The 25,000-nt window shown below is 60.6% G+C and overlaps 2 non-coding genes across 2 annotated transcripts; both read right to left on the bottom strand.

The window, feature by feature from the left end:
- Positions 1 to 4,001: 4,001 nt before the first annotated feature.
- LOC131870498 (5S ribosomal RNA) lies at positions 4,002 to 4,120 on the bottom strand. Its single transcript, XR_009368805.1, has one exon. It is a non-coding gene; the product is annotated as a 5S ribosomal RNA (ribosomal RNA).
- Positions 4,121 to 11,924: 7,804 nt separating this feature from the next.
- Positions 11,925 to 12,043, bottom strand: LOC131870499 (5S ribosomal RNA). Its single transcript, XR_009368806.1, has one exon. It is a non-coding gene; the product is annotated as a 5S ribosomal RNA (ribosomal RNA).
- Between the last annotated feature and the right edge of the window lie 12,957 nt (positions 12,044 to 25,000).

The following is a 25,000-nucleotide window of genomic DNA, read 5'->3' on the forward strand; positions in this document are numbered from 1 at the left end:
CGGAGCCCGGATTGCCCCGGGCGCGCACCTCCGCCAGGGTGGGCACCTTGGTGCGCACAACTTGCCTGGGCTGCGCACCAGGAAGGGCTCAAGATGGCACCCGCGTTCCGTTTTTTTCACTATCTTTCAGAACGGAAATTTTAAAATCTCGTTTTTTTTTGCCTTTTCTGGAAATTAGTGAAGGCAGCGCATCAAAGGTGCGCAACGCTGGTGCGAACCTGGGAGCGCTCCGATGTGTGCTCCAAGGTGCGGCGTGCACGAAGTCGGACCCCGGTTTGCCCCGGGTGCGCACCTCGCGTGCACCTTGGTGCGCACACCTTGGCTGGGTTGCGCGCCCTGGTGGGCACCATGGTGCGCACCAAGGAGCGCTCCGAAGTGTGCTCCAAGGTGCGGCGTGCACGAAGTCGGAGCCCGGTTTGCCCCGGGTGCGCACCTCGCGTGCACCTTCGCCGCGGTGGGCACCATGGCGTGCACGAAGTCGGAGCCCGGTTTGCCCCGGGTGCGCACCTCGCGTGCACCTTCGCCGGGGTGGGCACCTTGGTGTGCAGACCTTGGCTGGGTTGCGCGCCCTGGTGGGCACCATGGTGCGCACCAAGGAGCGCTCCGAAGTGTGCTCCAAGGTGCGGCCTGCACGAAGTCGGAGCCCGGTTTGCCCCGGGTGTGCACCTCGGGTGGGCACCTTGGTGCGCATGCCTTGCCTGGGCTGCGCACCAGGGCGGGCTCAAGATGGCACCCGCGTTCCTTTTTTTTCACTATCTTTCAAAACGGAAATTTTAAAATCTCATTTTTTTTTGCCTTTTTCTGGAAATTAGTGAAGGCAGCGCATCAAAGGTGCGCACCTCGCTGCCCACCACGGTGCGCAACGCCGGTGGGCACCCGGGAGTGCTTCGAAGTGTGCTCCAAGGTGCTGCGTGCACGTTGTCGGAGCCCGGTTTGCCCCGGGTGCGCACCTCGCGTGCACCTTCGTCGGGGTGGGCACCTTGGCTGGGTTTGCCCCGGCTGCGCTCCGAAGCGGGGTTATTGGAGCGCCGCCTCTTTTTTTGTCGGAGCGTTTGGTGGGGTTTCTCGCATTGGCTCTTCCGAGGCCCGGTTGCCACCCTGGCGCGCACGAAGTCGGAAGTAGGGTTAATTGCCCGGGTGCGCACCTTTGCCAGGGTGGGCACCTTACCTGGGCTGCGCACCAGGGCGGGCTCAAGATGGCACGCGCGTTCCGTTTTTTTCACTATCTTTCAAAACGGAAATTTTAAAATCTCCTTTTTTTTTTGCCTTTTCTGGAAATTAGTGAAGGCAGCGCATCAAAGGTGCGCACCTCGCTGCCCACCTTGGTGTGCTCTGAGGTGCGCACCCGGGAGCGCTACGAAGTGTGCTCCAAGGTGCGGCGTGCACGTTGTCGGAGCCCGGTTTGCCCCGGGTGCGCACCTCGCCTGCACCTTGGCCGGGGTGGGCACCTTGGCTGGGTTTGCCCAGGGTGCGCTCCGAAGCGGGGTTACTGGAGCGCCCCCTCTTTTTTTGTCAGAGCGTTTGGTGGGGTTTCTCGCATTGGCTCTTCCCAGGCCCGGTTGTTGGGTGCGCTCCCACCCTGGCGCGCGCGAAGTTGGAAGTTGGGTTAATTGCCCGGGCGCGCACCTTCGCCAGGGTGGGCACCTTGGTGCGCACACCTTGGCTGGGTTGCGCACCAGGGCGGGCTCAAGATGGCACCAGCATTCCCTTTTTCTCACTATCTTTCAAAACGGAAATTTTAAAATCTCGTTTTTTTTTTGCCTTTTATGGAAATTAGTGAAGGCATCGCATCAAAGGTGCGCACCTCGCTGCCCACCTTGGTGTGCTCCGAGGTGCCCACCACGGTGCGCAACGCCGGTGCGAACCCGGGAGCGCCCCGATGTGTGCTCCAAGGTGCGGCGTGCACGAAGTCGGACCCCGGTTTGCCCCGGGTGCGCACCTCGCGTGCACCTTGGTGCGCACACCTTGGCTGGGTTGCGCGGCCTGGTGGGCACCATGGTGCGCACCAAGGAGCGCTCCGAAGTGTGCTCCAAGGTGCGGCGTGCACGAAGTCGGAGCCCGGTTTGCCCCGGGTACGCACCTCGCGTGCACCTTCGCCGGGGTGGGCACCTCGGCTGGGTTGCGCGCCCTGGTGCGCACCAAGGAGCGCTCCGAAGTGTGCTCCAAGGTGCGGCGTGCACGAAGTCGGAGCCCGGTTTGCCCCGGGTGCGCACCTTCGCCGCGGTGCGCACCATGGCGTGCACGAAGTCGGAGCCCGGTTTGCCCCGGGTGCGCACCTCGCGTGCACCTTCGGCGGGGTTGCGCGCCCTGGTGGGCACCATGGTGCGCACCAAGGAGCGCTCCGAAGTGTGCTCCAAGGTGCGGCGTGCACGAAGTCGGAGCCCGGTTTGCCCCGGGTGCGCACCTCGCGTGCACCTTCGGCGGGGTTGCGCGCCCTGGTGGGCACCATGGTGCGCACCAAGGAGCGCTCCGAAGTGTGCTCCAAGGTGCGGCGTGCACGAAGTCGGAGCCCGGTTTGCCCCGGGTGCGCACCTCGCGTGCACCTTCGCCGCGGTGGGCACCATGGCGTGCACGAAGTCGGAGCCCGGTTTGCCCCGGGTGCGCACCTCGCGTGCACCTTCGCCGGGGTGGGCACCTCGGCTGGGTTGCGCGCCCTGGTGCGCACCAAGGAGCGCTCCGAAGTGTGCTCCAAGGTGCGGCGTGCACGAAGTCGGAGCCCGGTTTGCCCCGGGTGCGCACCTCGCGTGCACCTTCGCCAGGGTGGGCACCTCGGTGCGCACACCTTCTCAATGTTTTCTTGCCTTTTCTGGAAATTGGTGAAGGCAGCGCATCAAAGGTGCGCACCTCGGTGTGCTCCGAGGTGCGAACCCGAGAGCGCTCCGAGGTGCCCACGAAGTCGAAAGTCGGGTTAATTGCATTGTTTTCCCCGGGTGCGCTCCGAGGTGCGCAACATCGGCGCGCACCAAGGAGGGCTCCGAAGTGTGCTCCAAGGTGCGCACGATGGCGTGCACCTCTGGTGCGCACGATTCGGAGCTCGGTTTGACCGGGGTGCGCACACCTTGGCTGGGTTGCGCACCTTTTGTGCGCTCCAAGGTGCGCACGAAGTCGGAGCTCGGTTTGCCCCGGGTGCGCACCTTCGCCAGGGTGCGCACCTTGATGCGCACGCCTTGGCTGGGCTGCGCACCTTGGTGGGCGCCATGGTGCGCACCTTTCGTGCGCTCCAAGGTGCGCACGAAGTCGGAGCTCGGTTTGCCCCGGGTGCGCACCTTGGTGGGCGCCATGGTGCACTCCGAGGTGCCCAAGATTGGTGCGCACCAAGGAGCGCTCCGAAGTGCGCTCCAAGGTGCGCGCGAAGTCGAAAGTTGGGTTAATTGTCCGGTTTGCCTCGGGTGCGCACCTTGCGTGCACCTTCGCCAGGGTGGGCGCCTTGGTGCGCACACCTTGGCTGGGCTGCGCACACCTTGGCACCCGCGTTTCCTTCATTTTAAATTTTTTTTTTTTACAATCTCTCAAGTGGGAAATTCTATAATCTCAACTTTTTTTGCCTTTTCAGGAAACTTTTGAATGGAGCGCATCATTGGTGCGCTCCGAAGTGTGCTCCAAAGCTCTCTCCAGCTGCGTGCACCTGCCCCGGCCGCGCACCCGGCCCCGCCCAGCTTCGCTCACCTGTCCCGGGCGTCTGGTGCGGAACCTTAGAGTAAGAAACATCACCGTGCACCTTGGCCAACGTGCGCGACTCGACCGAGCGCGCACTGGCCGAGGTGCACACCGATTTCACCTGGGTGCGCGCGCAGCACCTCGGGCGCACCGGGGTGCGCGCACAACGCCCGGGTTGCACCGTGGCCTGTGTGCTCGGGGCGCCTCGGGTGCGCGCTCGGTGTCGCCCCCGCGCGCGCGGTAGTGCGGGCAGCGCACCCCGGCCCGGCCCGGCCCCGACGAGAACGCAAACGGGCAAAAGGTTTATTCAAATAGCATTGCGACGCCCGGCGAAAAACTAAAAAAGGGTGCAACACCGGGACTTCCCGGGAGGTCACCCATCCCAGTACTACTCCGGCCCAAGCGCGCTTAACTGCGGAGTTCTGATGGGATCCGGTGCACTAACGCTGGTATGATCGCACCCGTTATGAGCTTGTCGCAGTGTGTACTTAGCAAACCGCGACCCACGTGCGAATCCACCCCGGCCACCCACCCCCGTCGAGGTGCACACCCTCCCTCGCGAAGTGCGCCCCGTTCGCCAAGTGTGAGCCCTGCCCGGGTGCGCGCACCTTGCTAGGGCGTCGGGTGTGCACCCGGCCCGGCCTACGTGCGTGCACCTGGAGGGGGCGTCGTGTGCGTGCAGTGTCCCGTCTGCAACGCGGTGCCCACACACCACCTCGGGCGCAACGACCTGCGCTCACATGTGGGCCGAGTGCACCTTGGTGCATGTTCGGGGCGCCTCGGGTGCACGCTCGATCTTGCCCCGGTGCACCAAGGCGCTCGGTTTGCCCCGGGTGCGCACTTGGTGCAAGGTGGGCACCCAAAATAGGGATCAAGCACCAAAACACAAGTTTCGGGATGCAAAATGGGACCCAAGGACCACAAATGCGTTCCAAGACCCATGATGGGTCCACGAGAACAAAAATGTGTTCCGAGACTTAATAAACAAATATTGGGTTTTAGGAGAAGAAACATGCTCTGATGCCCAAAACGAGAATCGACCCCGAAAAGGCCACAGGCCAAAAGTGGGATGCGAGACAAAAAAAAATGGGACCCGAGGACCAAAATTGGGTTCCCAGGTCGAAGACAGGGCAACCGGACAAGAAACGACCTCTAAGGCTCGAAATGAGTCCCGGCGACTAAAACTTGACAAGAAGCACCCATCAGGCACCCAACTCGACACCCATGGGATGCCGACCCACCCGGGCTTCCACCTAGCATACCTTGGCACCCACCCACCCTCGCACCCAACCTCGCACCCAACTTAGCACCTTTGAACCCACATTGGCACTCACCCTGACCCTGGCACCTTGGAACCCACATTGGCACTCACCTTGACCCTGGCACCCACCTTTGCACTCACCTTGGGACCCACCCTGGCTCCCACCTCGGCACCCACCCAGACACCCACCTTGGTTCCTTGGCACCCACCTTGGATCCTTGGCACCCACCCCGACACCCACCTTGGCACGCAACTTGGCTACTTGCCACCCATCTTGGCTCCTTGACGCCCACCCCGACAACCACCCCGTGACCTACCCTGGCTAGGGTTGGTGCACACCCACCCTGGTGCCCACCTTGGCACCCACCCTATGACCCACCTTGGCACGCACCTTAGTACCCACCCCGTTACCCACCCTAGGACCCACCCCGTGACCCACCTTGGCCAGGGTGGGTGCCTTGGTGCGCACAACTTGCCTGGGCTGCACACCAGGGCGGGCTCAAGATGGCACCCGCGTTCCGTTTTTTTCACTATCTTTCAAAACGGAAATTTTAAAATCTCATTTTTTTCTTTTTTTTGCCTTTTCTGGAAATTAGTGAAGGCAGCGCATCAAAGGTGCGCAATGCTGGTGCGAACCCGGGAGCGCTCCGATGTGTGCTCCAAGGTGCGGCGTGCACGAAGTCCGAGCCCGGTTTGCCCCGGGTGCGCACCTCGCGTGCACCTTCGCCGGGGTGAGCACCTTGGCTGGGTTGCGCGCCCTGGTGCGTACCAAGGAGCGCTCTGAAGTGTGCTCCAAGGTGCGGCGTGCACGAAGTCGGAGCCCGGTTTGCCCCGGGTGTGCACCTCGGGTGCGCACCTCGCGTGCACCTTCGCTGCGGTGGGCACCTTGGCTGGGTTGCGCGCCTTGGTGGGCACCATGCAGTGCACGAAGTCGGAGCCCGGTTTGCCCCGGGCGCGCACCTCCGCCAGGGTGGGCACCTTGGTGCGCACAACTTGCCTGGGCTGCGCACCAGGAAGGGCTCAAGATGGCACCCGCGTTCCGTTTTTTTCACTATCTTTCAGAACGGAAATTTTAAAATATCGTTTTTTTTTGCCTTTTCTGGAAATTAGTGAAGGCAGCGCATCAAAGGTGCGCAACGCTGGTGCGAACCTGGGAGCGCTCCGATGTGTGCTCCAAGGTGCGGCGTGCACAAAGTCGGAGCCCGGTTTGCCCCGGGTGCGCCCTGGTGGGCACCATGGTGCGCACCAAGGAGCGCTCCGAAGTGTGCTCCAAGGTGCGGCCTGCACGAAGTCGGAGCCCGGTTTGCCCCGGGTGTGCACCTCGGGTGGGCACCTTGGTGCGCATGCCTTGCCTGGGCTGCGCACCAGGGCGGGCTCAAGATGGCACCCGCGTTCCTTTTTTTTCACTATCTTTCAAAACGGAAATTTTAAAATCTCATTTTTTTTTGCCTTTTTCTGGAAATTAGTGAAGGCAGCGCATCAAAGGTGCGCACCTCGCTGCCCACCACGGTGCGCAACGCCGGTGGGCACCCGGGAGTGCTTCGAAGTGTGCTCCAAGGTGTTGCGTGCACGTTGTCGGAGCCCGGTTTGCCCCGGGTGCGCACCTCGCGTGCACCTTCGTCGGGGTGGGCACCTTGGCTTGGTTTGCCCCGGCTGCGCTCCGAAGCGGGGTTATTGGAGCGCCGCCTCTTTTTTTGTCGGAGCGTTTGGTGGGGTTTCTCGCATTGGCTCTTCCGAGGCCCGGTTGCCACCCTGGCGCGCACGAAGTCGGAAGTAGGGTTAATTGCCCGGGTGCGCACCTTTGCCAGGGTGGCACCTTACCTGGGCTGCGCACCAGGGCGGGCTCAAGATGGCACGCGCGTTCCGTTTTTTTCACTATCTTTCAAAACGGAAATTTTAAAATCTCCTTTTTTTTTTGCCTTTTCTGGAAATTAGTGAAGGCAGCGCATCAAAGGTGCGCACCTCGCTGCCCACCTTGGTGTGCTCTGAGGTGCGCACCCGGGAGCGCTACGAAGTGTGCTCCAAGGTGCGGCGTGCACGTTGTCGGAGCCCGGTTTGCCCCGGGTGCGCACCTCGCCTGCACCTTGGCCGGGGTGGGCACCTTGGCTGGGTTTGCCCAGGGTGCGCTCCGAAGCGGGGTTACTGGAGCGCCCCCTCTTTTTTTGTCAGAGAGTTTGGTGGGGTTTCTCGCATTGGCTCTTCCCAGGCCCGGTTGTTGGGTGCGCTCCCACCCTGGCGCGCGCGAAGTTGGAAGTTGGGTTAATTGCCCGGGCGCGCACCTTCGCCAGGGTGGGCACCTTGGTGCGCAAACCTTGGCTGGGCTGCGCACCAGGGCGGGCTCAAGATGGCACCAGCATTCCCTTTTTCTCACTATCTTTCAAAACGGAAATTTTAAAATCTCGTTTTTTTTTTGCCTTTTATGGAAATTAGTGAAGGCATCGCATCAAAGGTGCGCACCTCGCTGCCCACCTTGGTGTGCTCCGAGGTGCCCACCACGGTGCGCAACGCCGGTGCGAACCCGGGAGCGCCCCGATGTGTGCTCCAAGGTGCGGCGTGCACGAAGTCGGACCCCGGTTTGCCCCGGGTGCGCACCTCGCGTGCACCTTGGTGCGCACACCTTGGCTGGGTTGCGCGGCCTGGTGGGCACCATGGTGCGCACCAAGGAGCGCTCCGAAGTGTGCTCCAAGGTGCGGCGTGCACGAAGTCGGAGCCCGGTTTGCCCCGGGTGCGCACCTTCGCCGCGGTGGGCACCATGGCGTGCACGAAGTCGGAGCCCGGTTTGCCCCGGGTGCGCACCTCGCGTGCACCTTCGCCGGGGTGGGCACCTCGGCTGGGTTGCGCGCCCTGGTGCGCACCAAGGAGCGCTCTGAAGTGTGCTCCAAGGTGCGGCGTGCACGAAGTCGGAGCCCGGTTTGCCCCGGGTGTGCACCTCGCGTGCACCTTCGCTGCGGTGGGCACCTTGGCTGGGTTGCGCGCCTTGGTGGGCACCATGCAGTGCACGAAGTCGGAGCCCGGTTTGCCCCGGGCGCGCACCTCCGCCAGGGTGGGCACCTTGGTGCGCACAACTTGCCTGGGCTGCGCACCAGGAAGGGCTCAAGATGGCACCCGCGTTCCGTTTTTTTCACTATCTTTCAGAACGGAAATTTTAAAATATCGTTTTTTTTTGCCTTTTCTGGAAATTAGTGAAGGCAGCGCATCAAAGGTGCGCAACGCTGGTGCGAACCTGGGAGCGCTCCGATGTGTGCTCCAAGGTGCGGCGTGCACGAAGTCGGACCCCGGTTTGCCCCGGGTGCGCACCTCGCGTGCACCTTGGTGCGCACACCTTGGCTGGGTTGCGCGCCCTGGTGGGCACCATGGTGCGCACCAAGGAGCGCTCCGAAGTGTGCTCCAAGGTGCGGCGTGCACGAAGTCGGAGCCCGGTTTGCCCCGGGTGCGCACCTCGCGTGCACCTTCGCCGCGGTGGGCACCATGGCGTGCACGAAGTCGGAGCCCGGTTTGCCCCGGGTGCGCACCTCGCGTGCACCTTCGCCGGGGTGGGCACCTTGGTGTGCAGACCTTGGCTGGGTTGCGCGCCCTGGTGGGCACCATGGTGCGCACCAAGGAGCGCTCCGAAGTGTGCTCCAAGGTGCGGCCTGCACGAAGTCGGAGCCCGGTTTGCCCCGGGTGTGCACCTCGGGTGGGCACCTTGGTGCGCATGCCTTGCCTGGGCTGCGCACCAGGGCGGGCTCAAGATGGCACCCGCGTTCCTTTTTTTTCACTATCTTTCAAAACGGAAATTTTAAAATCTCATTTTTTTTTGCCTTTTTCTGGAAATTAGTGAAGGCAGCGCATCAAAGGTGCGCACCTCGCTGCCCACCACGGTGCGCAACGCCGGTGGGCACCCGGGAGTGCTTCGAAGTGTGCTCCAAGGTGCTGCGTGCACGTTGTCGGAGCCCGGTTTGCCCCGGGTGCGCACCTCGCGTGCACCTTCGTCGGGGTGGGCACCTTGGCTGGGTTTGCCCCGGCTGCGCTCCGAAGCGGGGTTATTGGAGCGCCGCCTCTTTTTTTGTCGGAGCGTTTGGTGGGGTTTCTCGCATTGGCTCTTCCGAGGCCCGGTTGCCACCCTGGCGCGCACGAAGTCGGAAGTAGGGTTAATTGCCCGGGTGCGCACCTTTGCCAGGGTGGGCACCTTACCTGGGCTGCGCACCAGGGCGGGCTCAAGATGGCACGCGCGTTCCGTTTTTTTCACTATCTTTCAAAACGGAAATTTTAAAATCTCCTTTTTTTTTTGCCTTTTCTGGAAATTAGTGAAGGCAGCGCATCAAAGGTGCGCACCTCGCTGCCCACCTTGGTGTGCTCTGAGGTGCGCACCCGGGAGCGCTACGAAGTGTGCTCCAAGGTGCGGCGTGCACGTTGTCGGAGCCCGGTTTGCCCCGGGTGCGCACCTCGCCTGCACCTTGGCCGGGGTGGGCACCTTGGCTGGGTTTGCCCAGGGTGCGCTCCGAAGCGGGGTTACTGGAGCGCCCCCTCTTTTTTTGTCAGAGCGTTTGGTGGGGTTTCTCGCATTGGCTCTTCCCAGGCCCGGTTGTTGGGTGCGCTCCCACCCTGGCGCGCGCGAAGTTGGAAGTTGGGTTAATTGCCCGGGTGCGCACCTTCGCCAGGGTGGGCACCTTGGTGCGCACACCTTGGCTGGGCTGCGCACCAGGGCGGGCTCAAGATGGCACCAGCATTCCCTTTTTCTCACTATCTTTCAAAACGGAAATTTTAAAATCTCGTTTTTTTTTTGCCTTTTATGGAAATTAGTGAAGGCATCGCATCAAAGGTGCGCACCTCGCTGCCCACCTTGGTGTGCTCCGAGGTGCCCACCACGGTGCGCAACGCCGGTGCGAACCCGGGAGCGCCCCGATGTGTGCTCCAAGGTGCGGCGTGCACGAAGTCGGACCCCGGTTTGCCCCGGGTGCGCACCTCGCGTGCACCTTGGTGCGCACACCTTGGCTGGGTTGCGCGGCCTGGTGGGCACCATGGTGCGCACCAAGGAGCGCTCCGAAGTGTGCTCCAAGGTGCGGCGTGCACGAAGTCGGAGCCCGGTTTGCCCCGGGTACGCACCTCGCGTGCACCTTCGCCGGGGTGGGCACCTCGGCTGGGTTGCGCGCCCTGGTGCGCACCAAGGAGCGCTCCGAAGTGTGCTCCAAGGTGCGGCGTGCACGAAGTCGGAGCCCGGTTTGCCCCGGGTGCGCACCTTCGCCGCGGTGCGCACCATGGCGTGCACGAAGTCGGAGCCCGGTTTGCCCCGGGTGCGCACCTCGCGTGCACCTTCGGCGGGGTTGCGCGCCCTGGTGGGCACCATGGTGCGCACCAAGGAGCGCTCCGAAGTGTGCTCCAAGGTGCGGCGTGCACGAAGTCGGAGCCCGGTTTGCCCCGGGTGCGCACCTCGCGTGCACCTTCGGCGGGGTTGCGCGCCCTGGTGGGCACCATGGTGCGCACCAAGGAGCGCTCCGAAGTGTGCTCCAAGGTGCGGCGTGCACGAAGTCGGAGCCCGGTTTGCCCCGGGTGCGCACCTCGCGTGCACCTTCGCCGCGGTGGGCACCATGGCGTGCACGAAGTCGGAGCCCGGTTTGCCCCGGGTGCGCACCTCGCGTGCACCTTCGCCGGGGTGGGCACCTCGGCTGGGTTGCGCACCCTGGTGCGCACCAAGGAGCGCTCCGAAGTGTGCTCCAAGGTGCGGCGTGCACGAAGTCGGAGCCCGGTTTGCCCCGGGTGCGCACCTCGCGTGCACCTTCGCCAGGGTGGGCACCTCGGTGCGCACACCTTCTCAATGTTTTCTTGCCTTTTCTGGAAATTGGTGAAGGCAGCGCATCAAAGGTGCGCACCTCGGTGTGCTCCGAGGTGCGAACCCGAGAGCGCTCCGAGGTGCCCACGAAGTCGAAAGTCGGGTTAATTGCATTGTTTTCCCCGGGTGCGCTCCGAGGTGCGCAACATCGGCGCGCACCAAGGAGGGCTCCGAAGTGTGCTCCAAGGTGCGCACGATGGCGTGCACCTCTGGTGCGCACGATTCGGAGCTCGGTTTGACCGGGGTGCGCACACCTTGGCTGGGTTGCGCACCTTTTGTGCGCTCCAAGGTGCGCACGAAGTCGGAGCTCGGTTTGCCCCGGGTGCGCACCTTCGCCAGGGTGCGCACCTTGATGCGCACGCCTTGGCTGGGCTGCGCACCTTGGTGGGCGCCATGGTGCGCACCTTTCGTGCGCTCCAAGGTGCGCACGAAGTCGGAGCTCGGTTTGCCCCGGGTGCGCACCTTGGTGGGCGCCATGGTGCACTCCGAGGTGCCCAAGATTGGTGCGCACCAAGGAGCGCTCCGAAGTGCGCTCCAAGGTGCGCGCGAAGTCGAAAGTTGGGTTAATTGTCCGGTTTGCCTCGGGTGCGCACCTTGCGTGCACCTTCGCCAGGGTGGGCGCCTTGGTGCGCACACCTTGGCTGGGCTGCGCACACCTTGGCACCCGCGTTTCCTTCATTTTAAATTTTTTTTTTTTACAATCTCTCAAGTGGGAAATTCTATAATCTCAACTTTTTTTGCCTTTTCAGGAAACTTTTGAATGGAGCGCATCATTGGTGCGCTCCGAAGTGTGCTCCAAAGCTCTCTCCAGCTGCGTGCACCTGCCCCGGCCGCGCACCCGGCCCCGCCCAGCTTCGCTCACCTGTCCCGGGCGTCTGGTGCGGAACCTTAGAGTAAGAAACATCACCGTGCACCTTGGCCAACGTGCGCGACTCGACCGAGCGCGCACTGGCCGAGGTGCACACCGATTTCACCTGGGTGCGCGCGCAGCACCTCGGGCGCACCGGGGTGCGCGCACAACGCCCGGGTTGCACCGTGGCCTGTGTGCTCGGGGCGCCTCGGGTGCGCGCTCGGTGTCGCCCCCGCGCGCGCGGTAGTGCGGGCAGCGCACCCCGGCCCGGCCCGGCCCCGACGAGAACGCAAACGGGCAAAAGGTTTATTCAAATAGCATTGCGACGCCCGGCGAAAAACTAAAAAAGGGTGCAACACCGGGACTTCCCGGGAGGTCACCCATCCCAGTACTACTCCGGCCCAAGCGCGCTTAACTGCGGAGTTCTGATGGGATCCGGTGCACTAACGCTGGTATGATCGCACCCGTTATGAGCTTGTCGCAGTGTGTACTTAGCAAACCGCGACCCACGTGCGAATCCACCCCGGCCACCCACCCCCGTCGAGGTGCACACCCTCCCTCGCGAAGTGCGCCCCGTTCGCCAAGTGTGAGCCCTGCCCGGGTGCGCGCACCTTGCTAGGGCGTCGGGTGTGCACCCGGCCCGGCCTACGTGCGTGCACCTGGAGGGGGCGTCGTGTGCGTGCAGTGTCCCGTCTGCAACGCGGTGCCCACACACCACCTCGGGCGCAACGACCTGCGCTCACATGTGGGCCGAGTGCACCTTGGTGCATGTTCGGGGCGCCTCGGGTGCACGCTCGATCTTGCCCCGGTGCACCAAGGCGCTCGGTTTGCCCCGGGTGCGCACTTGGTGCAAGGTGGGCACCCAAAATAGGGATCAAGCACCAAAACACAAGTTTCGGGATGCAAAATGGGACCCAAGGACCACAAATGCGTTCCAAGACCCATGATGGGTCCACGAGAACAAAAATGTGTTCCGAGACTTAATAAACAAATATTGGGTTTTAGGAGAAGAAACATGCTCTGATGCCCAAAACGAGAATCGACCCCGAAAAGGCCACAGGCCAAAAGTGGGATGCGAGACAAAAAAAAATGGGACCCGAGGACCAAAATTGGGTTCCCAGGTCGAAGACAGGGCAACCGGACAAGAAACGACCTCTAAGGCTCGAAATGAGTCCCGACGACTAAAACTTGACAAGAAGCACCCATCAGGCACCCAACTCGACACCCATGGGATGCCGACCCACCCGGGCTTCCACCTAGCACACCTTGGCACCCACCCACCCTCGCACCCAACCTCGCACCCAACTTAGCACCTTTGAACCCACATTGGCACTCACCCTGACCCTGGCACCTTGGAACCCACATTGGCACTCACCTTGACCCTGGCACCCACCTTTGCACTCACCTTGGGACCCACCCTGGCTCCCACCTCGGCACCCACCCAGACACCCACCTTGGTTCCTTGGCACCCACCTTGGATCCTTGGCACCCACCCCGACACCCACCTTGGCACGCAACTTGGCTACTTGCCACCCACCTTGGCTCCTTGACGCCCACCCCGACAACCACCCCGTGACCTACCCTGGCTAGGGTTGGTGCACACCCACCCTGGTGCCCACCTTGGCACCCACCCTATGACCCACCTTGGCACGCACCTTAGTACCCACCCCGTTACCCACCCTAGGACCCACCCCGTGACCCACCTTGGCCAGGGTGGGTGCACCCACCCTGGTGCCCACCTTGGCACCCACCCATCCTAGCACCCAGCCTGTGACCGGGCTTGGAACCCAACCTTGCACCCGCACCCGTCTTGGCCAGTGTGGGTGCGCACCCATCCTGGCACCCACGTTGTGACACACCCTTTAACCCACGCACCCTAGCACCCACGTTGGCACCCACCTTGGAACCCAACCTAGCAACTTGGCACCCACCCCGTGACCCACCTTGGCATCCACCATAGCAGTCGCCGACTTGGCACCCACCTCGGCACCCACCTTGACACTTGTGGACCCACCTTGCCACTCACCCTAGCATCGACCCATCCTAGCACCCACCCTGGCACCTTTGCACCCTAGCACTCACCCATCCTAGCACCTAACCTGTGACCCACCTTGACACTCACCCTCGCACCCACCTTGGAACCCAACCTAGCACCCACCCACCCTGACACCAACCCTAGCACCTACCCACCCTTGCACCCACCCTGTGACCCATCTTGGCACCCACCCATCCTACCACTCAACCTATCACCCACCTTCTCACCCACCTTGGCATCCACCTTAGCACCCACCCACACTGGCACCTTGGCACCCACCTCGGGCAAGGTGGGTGCACACCCACCCTGGCACCCAATTTAGAACCCACCGAGCATGTTACCCACCTTGGCACCCACATTGCAGCCCACCCTAGTACCCACCCCCTATGACCCACATTGGCATCCACACCCTAGCACCCAGGCACCTCGACACCCGCCTTGACACCCACCCTAGCACTGAACCTGTGACCCACCTTGGAACTCACCCTAGAACCCACCCACCCTGTGAACCACCTTGGCATCCACCTTAGCACCCACCCACCTTGGCACCCACTCTAGCACTCACCCATCCTAACACCCAACTTGTTACCCACCTTGGCACCCGCCCTCGCGTCCACCTTGAAACCCACCCTAGCACCCACCCACGCAGGAGCCCACCTTGGCACCCAACCTAACACCCACGCATCCTGGCACCCAACTTGTGACCCACCTTGGAACCCACCCTAGTACCCACCTTTGAACCCACTATATCACCAACCCACCTTGGCACCCACCCTATGACCCTCTTTGGAATCCACCCTAGCACGCACCCACCCTGGCACCCACCATGGAGCGCACCCTAGCACCCACCCACCTCGGCACGCACCTCAACACCCACCTTGGTGTGCGCACTGCGCCAACCTCTCAAAGACCCTATGTGGTGCGCTCCAAAGTGTACACCTTTGGTGCGCTCCAAGGTGCGCACCTTTGGTGCACACCGAGGTGCACACCAAAGTGTGCACCGAGGTGAGCACCAAAGTGCACTCTAGGGTGCACACCAAGGCGTGCACCTTTGGTGCGGTCAATGCAAACGAATTCGGAAGTTGGGGTCGATGTCCTAATCGCTGCTGCAGACTACACGTATGAGAATCGGACAAATAGCTTTATATAGGGGAGGTGTTGCGTTTGATGGGTCGACTCCCCTGGTTGTGTGCACTGCACCAACTTCAAAGACCCTGTCTTGTTTAAGAAGTCAAAAGTTGGGGTGGATGTCCTAATCATTGCTGCAGTCTACGCATGTATGAGAATCAGACAAATAGCTTATATAGGGGAGGTGTTGCATTCGGTGGGTTGACTCCCCTGGTTGTGCGCACTGCGCCAACCTCAAAGACCCCGCATAGCAGAAGAAGTCGGAAGTCGGATTTTGGTGAGCACCAAGGCGTGCACCTTTGGTGCGGTCAACGCAGACGAATTCAGAAGTTGGGGTGGATGTCCTAATCGTTGTTGCAGGCTACACATGTATGAGAATCAGACAAATAGCTTATATAGGGGAGGTGTTGGGTTTGATGGGTCAACTCCCTTGGTTGTGCGCATTACGCCAACCTCAAAGACCTTGTTTTCGTTAAGAAGTCAAAAGTTGGGGTCAATGTCCTAATGGCTCCTGCAGGCTACACATGTATGAGAATCGGACAAATAGCTTATATAGGGGAGGTGTTGGGTTTGATGGGTCGACTCCCCTGGTTGTGCGCATTACGTCAACCTCAAAGACCTTGTTTTCGTTAAGAAGTCAAAAGTTGGGGTCGATGTCCTAATTGCTCCTGTAGACTACACATGTATGAGAATCAGACAAATAGCTTATATAGGGGAGGTGTTGGGTTTGATGGGTTGACTCCCCTAGTTGTTCGCATTACACCAACCTCAAAGACCTTGTTTTCGTTTAGAAGCCGAAAGTTGGGGTCGATGTCCTAATTGCTCCTGCAGGCTACGCATGTATGAGAATCAGACAAATAGCTTATATAGGGGAGGTGTTGGGTTTGATGGGTCGACTCCCCTGGTTGTGCGCATTGCGCCAACCTCAAAGACCCTGCATTGCGGATGAAGTCGAAAGTCAGAGTTTGGTGTGCTACAAGGTGTGGTCGAAGGTGCTCACCTAGGTGTGCACCTTTGGAGCACAGGAAAAGTGCCCTCCAAAAGTGCGCACCTTTGGAGTGCACAAAAGTGCCCTCCAAAAGTGCGCACCTTTGGAGCGCAGAAAAGTGCCCTCCAAAAAGTGCCCTCCAAAAGTGCGCACCTTTGGAGCGCAGAAAAGTGCCCTCCAAAAAGTGCCCTCCAAAAGTGCGCACCTTTGGAGCGCAGAAAAGTGCCCTCCAAAAAGTGCCCTCCAAAAGTGCGCACCTTTGGAGCGCAGAAAAGTGCCCTCCAAAAAGTGCCCTCCAAAAGTGCGCACCTTTGGAGCGCAGAAAAGTGCCCTCCAAAAAGTGCCCTCCAAAAGTGCGCACCTTTGGAGCGCAGAAAAGTGCCCTCCAAAAAGTGCCCTCCAAAAGTGCGCACCTTTGGAGCGCAGAAAAGTGCCCTCCAAAAAGTGCCCTCCAAAAGTGCGCACCTTTGGAGCGCAGAAAAGTGCCCTCCAAAAAGTGCCCTCCAAAAGTGCGCACCTTTGGAGCGCAGAAAAGTGCCCTCCAAAAAGTGCCCTCCAAAAGTGCGCACCTTTGGAGCGCAGAAAAGTGCCCTCCAAAAAGTGCCCTCCAAAAGTGCGCACCTTTGGAGCGCAGAAAAGTGCCCTCCAAAAGTGCGCACCTTTGGAGCGCACAAAAGTGCCCTCCAAAAGTGCGCACTTTTGGTGCGCACCAAGGCGCTGGTTCGGTCGTTGCAGGCGAGTTCGGAAGTTGGGGTCGATGTCCTGAGCGGAGGTGCCAAACTACACAGGTGTCCGGAATCGGACAAATAGCTTATATAGGGGAGGTGTATGCTTCGATGGGTCGACTCCCAGGTTGAGCGCACCGCGCCAACCTCAAAGACCCTACGGTATGGATGAAGTCGGAAGTTGGGTCCGATGAGCCGATTCGATTAGTAGGATGCTCATGAGGTCGGAATTTGGGTCCGATGACCTGCCATGTGCAGGAAGGCGAATGTTGACACTGTGCGTTGCAAGGTGCACACCAAGGCGCTGGTGCGGTCTTTTTAGTCGAGTTCGGAAGTTGGGGTCGATGTCCTGATCGGAGGTGCAAGCTACACAGGTGTGGGAATCGGACAAATAGCTTATATAGGGGAGGTGTATGCTTCGTTGGGTCGACTCCCCGGGTTGAGCGCACCGCGCCAACCTCAAAGACCCTACGGTATGGATGAAGTCGGAAGTTGGGTCCGATGACCGATTCGATATGTAGGCATACTCGCGAGGTCGGAATTTGGGTCCGATGACCTGCCACGTGCAGGAAGGCGAATGTTGGCACTGTGCGTTGCAAGGTGCGCACCAAGGCGCTGGTTCGGTCGTTGGAGGCGAGTTCGGAGTTGGGGTCGATGTCTTGATCGGAGGTGCAAACTACACAGGTGTGGGAATCGGACAAATAGCTTATATAGGGGAGGTGTATGCTTCGTTGGGTCGACTCCCCGGGTTGAGCGCACCGCGCCAACCTCAAAGACCCTACGGTATGGATGAAGTCGGAAGTTGGGTCCGATGACCGATTCGATATGTAGGCATACTCGCGAGGTCGGAATTTGGGTCCGATGACCTGCCATGTGCAGGAAGGCGAATGTTGGGACTGTGCGTCGCAAGGTGCGCACCAAGGCGCTGGTGCCGTCGTTGCAGTCGAGTTCGGAAGTTGGGGTCGATGTCCTGGTCAGAGGTGCAAACTACACAGGTGTGGGAATCGGACAAATAGCTTATATAGGGGAGGTGTATGCTTCGATGGGTCGACTCCCTGGGTTGAGCGCACCGCGCCAACCTCAAAGACCCTACAGTATGGATGAAGTCGGAAGTTGGGTCCGATGACCGATTCGATACGTAGGCATATTGGCGAGGTCTGAATTTGTGTCCGATGACCTGCCATGCGCAGGAAGGCGGAATTTGGGTCCGATGACCGAGTTGATGGCGTGCCATGCGCAGAAAGGCGGAATTTGGGTCCGATGACCGAGTTGATGTTGATGGCCCGCCATGCACAGGAAGGCGGAATTTGGGTCCGATGACCGATTTGGAAGGCGTGCCATACGCAAAAAGGCGGAGTTTGGGTCCGATGACCGAGTTGATATTGATGGCCCGGCCATGCGCAGGAAGGCGGAATTTGGTCCGATGACCTGACATACGCATGGAGTCCGACTCGGGGGCCGATGTTCGATTCGATGACTTGCAATTGTGGGTAAAGTCGGAAGTTGTGGTCTTTGACCCGATTCGATGACCAGACTTCGGCTGCTTGAGAATCGGACAAATAACTTATATAGGGGAGGTAGTGTTCTCGAGCATCCTCCCCCCGTGCCCGTTTATGTCGATTGATGCTGGTGCTCGACTGGTTGGAGCGCTCGGATTGCAAAAATCTTGCACAGGATTATCGATTGTGATGGACACGCAAGTCTCCTGATTGCTATGCTAGGAGCTCATCGTGAATCTCTATGCGGCCTTGTATGGACTCGACCTGCGGAATGGTTCGGCAATGGTAGTCGCTCCAACACGTCCTTGCAATGGCCACAGAGGTGATTCGACTAGAGCTCCAGTCTAGCTTTTGGGTTGCTTGGCGGACTGGTATAGCCGCGATCGAGTTCCGGCCATGAACGTTTTAGATAGCTCTTGGGGCTTTCTGGACGGAAGTCGGAAGTTTGGGCTGTTGTCCGATTTGATGACCATTCTTCGGATGTGTGAGAATCGGACAAATAACTTATATAGGGACTGTGTTGTCTCACGCAGCCCCCTCCGTGCCCCTCTATCTCGACCGATGTTGGTGCTTGAAAGGGTTGGGATCGCTCGGATTTATAAACGTGCACCACCATTTGTCGAGTGTGAGGGACGCGGCAGGTCTCCTAAATGCTATGCGGGCGCTCTCTGAGAATCTCTATCCGGCCTCGACACAGACTAGTCTTGCTGAATGGTTTGGCACTGGTAGTCGATCCAACACGTCGTTGTTGTGGCCGCCTAGGCGATTCGATTCGAGCCCCCGTCTAGCTTTTGGGTTGCTTGGCGGATTTTGCCCTATCCGCAAGTGAGCTCGGTCCCTAAACGTTCGAGAAACCCGATTGCTATGCGCCGACTCTCTTTCTTGCGAGCCTCCATCTAGCTTTTGGGTCTCTACGGAACGGAAGTCGGAATCTGGGACCGTTGTTTGATTCGACGAGGCAGACTACGGTTGTGCGAGAATAGGACAAATAACTTATATAGGGGAGGTGTTGACTGGAGCATTCTCCCCCGTGCCCCTCTAACTCGACCAATGCTGGCGCTCGAACGGTGGTAGCGCTCGGATTTTCATTGAGCGCCAGCATTGGTCGATTTAGAGGGGCATGCGAGATTCCCGAATGCTATGCGAGGGCTCTAACGGAAATGTCTATTGGTTTCGGTATGGATGCAATTGCGAGTGGTTCGGCAAAGGTAGTCGTTCCGATGCGTCCATGTCGTGGCCAAATCGATAATTCGATTTGAGCCCTCGTATAGCATTTGGGTCTCTCGATGTGATTCCGCATTCCAGTCCCTTTGGCACTGCTTGAGCCGCATCCCAGGGGGTTCCCTTCCCAATAATCTGCCTCGCAAACCCGATTGCTATGCGGTGAGGCTCCTCGGCCGCCTCGGAACTATCTGTGTATCAGACGCATCGCGGGATAAGGGGTTGGCAACGGTAGTCGCCCCAAGCGCGTCCGATGCTTGGACCATTCCGAGGCGGCCCTGAAGCCTCTTCCGTCTAGCCGTTGGGTCCTTCTCGCCGCATCCCTCGCCTCGCACCCCGATTGCTAGCGGTGAGGCTCCTCGGCCGCCTCGGAACTATCTGTGTATCGGACGCGTCGCGGGATAAGGGGTTGTCACTGGTAGTCGCCCCAAGCGCGTCCGATGCTTGGACCATTCCGAGGCGGCCCTGAAGCCTCTTCCGTCTAGCCGTTGGGTCCTTCTCGCCGCATCCCTCGCCTCGCACCCGCGATTGCTATGCGGTGAGGCTCCTCGGCCGCCTCGGAACTATCTGTGTATCGGACGCGTCGCGGATAAGGGGTTGTCATTGGTAGTCGCCCCAAGCGCGTCCGATGCTTGGACCATTCCGAGGCGGCCCTGAAGCCTCTTCCGTCTAGCCGTTGGGTCCTTCTCGCCGCATCCCTCGCCTCGCACCCCGATTGCTATGCGGTGAGGCTCCTCGGCCGCCTCGGAACTATCTGTGTATCGGACGCGTCGCGGGATAAGGGGTTGTCACTGGTAGTCGCCCCAAGCGCATCCGATGCTTGGACCATTCCGAGGCGGCCCTGAAGCCTCTTCCGTCTAGCCGTTGGGTCCTTCTCGCCGCATCCCTCGCCTCGCACCCCGATTGCTATGCGGTGAGGCTCCTCGGCCGCCTCGGAACTATCTGTGTATCGGACGCGTCGCGGGATAAGGGGTTGTCACTGGTAGTCGCCCCAAGCGCGTTCGATGCTTGGACCATTCCGAGGCGGCCCTGAAGCCTCTTCCGTCTAGCCGTTGGGTCCTTCTCGCCGCATCCCTCGCCTCGCACCCCGATTGCTATGCGGTGAGGCTCCTCGGCCGCCTTGGAACTATCTGTGTATCGGACGCGTCGCGGGATAAGGGGTTGTCACTGGTAGTCGCCCCAAGCGCGTCGATGCTTGGACCATTCGAGGCGGACCCGAAGCCTCTTCCGTCTAGCCGTTGGGTCCTTCTCGCCGCATCCTTCGCCTCGCACCCCGATTGCTATGCGGTGAGGCTCCTCGGCCGCCTCGGAACTATCTGGTGTATCGGACGCGTCGCGGGATAAGGGGTTGTCACTGGTAGTCGCCCCAAGCGCGTCCGATGCTTGGACCATTCCGAGGCGGACCCGAAGCCTCTTCCGTCTAGCCGTTGGGTCCTTCTCGCCGCATCCCTCGCCTCGCACCCCGATTGCTATGCGGTGAGGCTCCTCGGCCGCCTTGGAACTATCTGTGTATCGGACGCGTCGCGGGATAAGGGGTTGTCACTGGTAGTCGCCCCAAGCGCGTCCGATGCTTGGACCATTCCGAGGCGGACCCGAAGCCTCTTCCGTCTAGCCGTTGGGTCCTTCTCGCCGCATCCCTCGCCTCGCACCCCGATTGCTATGCGGTGAGGCTCCTCGGCCGCCTTGGAACTATCTGTGTATCGGACGCGTCGCGGGATAAGGGGTTGTCACTGGTAGTCGCCCCAAGCGCGTCCGATGCTTGGACCATTCCGAGGCGGACCCGAAGCCTCTTCCGTCTAGCCGTTGGGTCCTTCTCGCCGCATCCCTCGCCTCGCACCCCGATTGCTATGCGGTGAGGCTCCTCGGCCGCCTTGGAACTATCTGTGTATCGGACGCGTCGCGGGATAAGGGGTTGTCACTGGTAGTCGCCCCAAGCGCGTCCGATGCTTGGACCATTCCGAGGCGGCCCCGAAGCCTCTTCCGTGTAGCCGTTGGGTCGTTCTCGCCGCATCCCTCGCCTCGCACCCCGATTGCTATGCGGTGAGGCTCCTCGGCCGCCTTGGAACTATCTGTGTATCGGACGCGTCGTGGGATAAGGGGTGTCACTGGTAGTCGCCCCAAGCGCGTCCGATGCTTGGACCATTCCGAGGCGGCCCCGAAGCCTCTTCCGTGTAGCCGTTGGGTCCTTCTCGCCGCATCCCTCGCCTCGCACCCCGATTGCTATGCGGTGAGGCTCCTCGGCCGCCTTGGAACTATCTGTGTATCGACGCGTCGCGGGATAAGGGGTTGTCACTGGTAGTCGCCCCAAGCGCGTCCGATGCTTGGACCATTCCGAGGCGGACCTGAAGCCTCTTCCCTCTAGCCGTTGGGGCTTTCTCGCCGCATCCCTCGCCTCGCACCCTGATTGCTATGCTGTGAGGCTCCTCGGCCGCCTTGGAACTATCTGTGTATCGGACGCATCGCGGGATAAGGGGTTGGCAGTGGTAGTCGCCCCAAGCGCATCCGATGCTTGGACCATTCCGAGGCGGCCCTGCAGCCTCTTCCGTCTAGCCGTTGGGGCCATCTCGCCGCATCCCCCACCTCGCACCACGATTGCTATGCGGTGAGGCTCCTTGGCCGCCTCGGAACTATCTGTGTATCGGACGCATCGCGGGATAAGGGGTTGTCACTGGTAGTCGCCCCAAGCGCGTCCGATGCTTGGACTATTCCGAGGCGGCCCTGCAGCCTCTTCCGTCTAGCCGTTGGGGCCATCTCGCTGCATCCCCCACCTCCTCGGCCGCCTCGGAACTATCTGTGTATCGGACGCATCGCGGGATAAGGGGTTGGCAGTGGTAGTCGCCCCAAGCGCGTCCGATGCTTGGACTATTCCGAGGCAGCCCTGCAGCCTCTTCCGTCTAGCCTTTGGGGCCATCTCGCCGCATCCCTCGCCTCGCACCCCGATTGCTATGCGGTGAGGCTCCTCGGCGCCTGGGAACTATCTTCGTATCGGACGCATCGCGGGATAAGGGGTTGTCACTGGTAGTCGCCCCAAGCGCGTCCGATGCTTGGACTATTCCGAGGCGGCCCTGTGGCCTCTTCCGTCTAGCCGTTGGGGCCATCTCGCCGCATCCCCCACCTCGCACCCCGATTGCTATGCGGTGAGGCTCTTCGGCCGCCTTGGAACTATCTTCGTATCGGACGCATCGCGGGATAAGGGGTTGTCACTGGTAGTGGCCCCAAGCGCGTCCGATGCTTGGACTATTCCGAGGCGGCCCTGCAGCCTCTTCCGTCTAGCCGTTGGGGCCATCTCGCCGCATCCCCCACCTCGCACCCCGATTGCTATGCGGTGAGGCTCCTCGGCCGCCTTGGAACTATCTTCGTATCGGACGCATCGCGGGATAAGGGGTTGTCACTGGTAGTCGCCCCAAGCGCGTCCGATGCTTGGACTATTCCGACGCGGCCCTGTGGCCTCTTCCGTCTAGCCGTTGGGGCCATCTCGCCGCATCCCCCACCTCGCACCCCGATTGCTATGCGGTGAGGCTCCTCGGCCGCCTTGGAACCATCTTCGTATCGGACGCATCGCGGGATAGGGGGCTGTCACTGGTAGTCGCCCCAAGCGTGTCCGATGCTTGGACCATTCCTAGGCGGCCCTGAAGCCTCTTCCGTCTAGCCGTTGGGGCCTTCCCGCCCCATCCCTCGCCTCGCACCCCCGATTGCTATGCGGTGAGGCTCCTCGGCCGCCTTGGAACCATCTGTGTATCGGACGCATCGCGGGATAAGGGGTTGGCACTGGCAGTCGCCCCATAGCGCGTCCGATGCTTGGACCATTCCGAGGTGGCCCTGAAGCCTCTTCCGTCTAGCCGTTGGGGCCTTCCCGCCCCATCCCTCGCCTCGCACCCCGATTGATATGCGGGTGAGGCTCCTCGGCCGCCTTGGAACTATCTGTGTATCGGACGCATCGCGGGATAAGGGGTTGGCACTGGTAGTCGTCCCAATCGCATCCGATGCTTGGACCATTCCGAGGCGGCCCTGCAGCCTCTTCCGTTTAGCCGTCGGGGCCTTCCCGCCGCATCCCTCGCCTCGCATCCCGATTCCTATGCGGTGAGTCTTCTCGGCCGCCGCGGAACTATACCTGTTTATTGCTACTGCATCCTTCGGCTGGTAACCTCCTCTGCCGCCTTGGAACGTTCTCTTTGTCGGACGCGTCGCGGGATAAGGGGTTGGCACTGGTAGTCGCCCCAAGCGCGCCCGATGCATAGACCGCTCCGAGTCGACCTTGCTTTCAGCCTCTCACATGCATAGACCTCTCTGAGTCGACCCTGCAGCCTCTCACGTTTAGCCTTTGGAATCTCGCCTCACAACATGATTGCTATCCTTGATGCATCCCTTGCCTCGAGCCCTGATTGCTTTCTTGGCTGCATCCCTCCTCTCCTCACAGCCCGGTTGTCATCACTGCTTCATCCGTCGCTTCATGCATTCTGGCTGCTGGGCCCTTCCCACCGCACACCTCGATTGCTATCTCTTCTGCATCACACACCCCGATTGCTATCTCTGCTACATCCCTCGGCTCTCACTTCTGCATCCTTCGCCTCACACCTCGATTGCTATCAATGCTGCATCCGTAACCTCACACCCCGATTGCTATGCGGGGAGGCTCCTTGGCCGCCTTGGAAATTTCTGTGTGTCGGACGCACCGCGGGATAAGGGGTTGGCACTGGTAGGTCGCCCCAAGTGCGCCCGATTCTTAGACCGCTTCGAGGTGACCTCGTAGCCTCTTTCGTCCAGGCTTCCTGCCTTCAACGCCCTTTTTACACCTCGATTGCTATGCGCGGGCTCGTTGGCGTCTATCACCTCTCTGCGAAGAGTGGCACGATGATTGTTGGGGTAAATCGTAGCAGTCCGATCTCTGGCCTTGGGCCATTGTGAGGGCTGATCGATTTCCTGTGCGCATCTCGTGTTCGCCCAGTAACAGACTCGACGACTTGTAATCGGTCTTGTTCCCGATTGTTCCTGGAGGTAGTCTTCGGAACTCTTGGATTTGACCTGTCACTCGAACTGTCCTCTTCCGAGGATGCTTGTGTGTGTGTGCTTGTGCCATTTCCTTGGCGGTATTAACGAGATATTAAAGAGCGGAGTGAGCGCCTCGCCCAGCTATGTTTGGGGCTCTCACTCCCTTACCCGGGTGTGCGACCGCTTTGCACGTAGGTTGCGGAGCATCGCGACTCTTTCGATGTTTGGCGGTTGTCTTCCGGTGATGCGTTGGTCCCGAAGTGCACGTTACTAGCATTTCTGCCATTGTTCTCGATCTTTGGCACGTTCCTTCGTTGCAATTGGATATATATCTCCGTTTATACGCGCAGGCTTCTCCCGCCTATTCAGCGCTGTCCCACTCTCAGCACTCTCGTGGTCTCCTTGGCTTCTCTCTCCCGTGAGCGAGCTCTCTTCTCGAGTCTTTTCCATGTCCCATGGAGGTTGCCTTGCGAAATTCGGGCACACAAACGTGACCGGATAAGAGCGGAATTGCCTATGAGGAGAAGCTCACCTTAGGGAGCAGCAATGCCGAGTGTTTCGACAGAGGGTAGAGGGGGCGTTGTTTGGGCGGTTGCACAAAAGAGTGCTACGTTTGCACTGAAGGTTGCTTCTTCGTCTCCGACGAACTCTTCGAGGCAAAAAAGCTTGTTTACGGGGTCGAGGTGGGACTGTTCGTGCGAGTTGCGCCACCAAAAGTGCGTAGGGGGCATATAACCTGGGAAATGGATGTCTCTGAGTGGCCTTACTCGGTCGCGGTGCACGGTGCATTCTCTAACGGCAGGACTGTCGCGAGCATGTGCGGTTCGGATGTTTCGGG

Source organism: Cryptomeria japonica, unplaced genomic scaffold (assembly GCF_030272615.1).
Source record: "Cryptomeria japonica unplaced genomic scaffold, Sugi_1.0 HiC_scaffold_334, whole genome shotgun sequence".
Lineage (NCBI taxonomy): Eukaryota > Viridiplantae > Streptophyta > Pinopsida > Cupressales > Cupressaceae > Cryptomeria > Cryptomeria japonica.